We start from the raw sequence: 1,536 nt of genomic DNA, 5'->3' as shown, positions 1-1,536 counted from the left end.
AGGAATAAAGACTTGGCGCAATACAAAAAGTGATAAGAATTAAACTAAGCGCATACGAGGCCGAAGGAGGAAGAGGAAGGAGGACGGAGAGGCGGAGAAAGAGCGTGAAAGGATCGCAAAACGAGCGGCACGGGGGAGAATGAGAGGAGTCGAAGAGGGAGGGACTGCCATAGCATACATACGGACGCGGAGGGACGGGCGATATACACGCGCGCGCGCACACGTGCGCTCGTACACGCAGGCACATCTCCTTCTCTCGGGGCCGTCCTAACGGTAGGGCGGGTCACTGCACGCGGCTCGTCGACCGTCTTTCGCGCGGCTTACACTGTGTGCACAGTGCAGATCGCGAGTGAGCGGCCAAAGACTCGTCGCCCAGTGCAATGCCCTGCCTAGGTGTAACGATCCTCGGCGCCCTTATGCGCGCCTCCTCCCTCTACTGCTCCTCAGTTGGCTCTTCCCCTCCTCGCGGCGTGCACGCGCGGAATCATGTCCCCCTTTAACGCGAGTCCTTGAACTCCTCGCGAGCGAGGCGAGCGCTTTCCTGTCGTCGAGGCCCGCCTCGCGTACGTGCGAGGGCCGCTTAGATTCAGGCTCGACTCACCTTCGATATCGATATCGACATCGATATCGGGCCACTGAATTGCGAGGGCCGCGCTGTGCTTCTAGCCCTCGCCAAGTGTCGCTATCTATCTAATCTCATGGGCATATCGCCCCGGGCGCCACTCGATTGTAGCTATTCCCAGGCGATTGGAGCCAGCGTCTCCGGTTCCGCGCACTTTGTCCGGGGCTCGTTAAGGCCGTCTCTGCCACGTCCTATCGATAATTCCGCCCCGACGATCGCTTCGCTTGTATCCGCAATTAATGAGTCGTCGGGCGCGATTATGCAGCCCGCTTGGAAATGGTGATTAGGGTGATTCGCGGGGATGCGTTTCGCGAACTCGGCCGAGCTAACAATGCACGAGGAGGTTGACAGGATGATGGTAATGGGCCGGGGATACGCGCAAAGAAGAGAGATTATCCGTCCACTCACGGTCAACGCGATTATCGTCCTCATCCACCCTTCTCGGCTTCTCTCTCTCTCTCTCTCTCTCTCTCTCTCTCTCTCTCTCTCTCTCTCTCTCTCTCTCTGTTGGTCGTTTTTTATTTGTGGGAGGCGATCGCTCTTGGTAGTAAAGCTTTTTTAAAGGGTAATCGAGCTTGTTCAGAGTCGATGTCATGGAAGGATGGAGGATGGAGGAAACGATTGGTTTTATATACGTCGATGGGGACTTGATGAGTAACGTTTAGCCGGGACGAGCAGCAGACCACACTTTTGGTTACGGCAATAAAGTTTAGGAACGAATGTCGGGTGGGATTGGAAGGGAGTGTATCACGCACAGCTATGCGAACCAAAACAACGAATCGCTAACAAAATTCTATCTTTTTTAGTATGAATCTTAATCGATCGCACCTCAATGTTTGTATACATAATTAATCCGGCTGATGCTACTCTCTCTCTCTCTCTCTCTCTCTCTCTCTCTCTCTATATCTCCCTCT

Source organism: Ceratosolen solmsi, unplaced genomic scaffold (genome assembly GCF_000503995.2).
Source record: "Ceratosolen solmsi marchali unplaced genomic scaffold, CerSol_1.0 scaffold57, whole genome shotgun sequence".
Taxonomy (NCBI): Eukaryota; Metazoa; Arthropoda; class Insecta; order Hymenoptera; family Agaonidae; genus Ceratosolen; species Ceratosolen solmsi.
The sequence above is the reverse complement of the archived record's forward strand: the minus strand, read 5'-3'. Positions refer to the sequence as shown.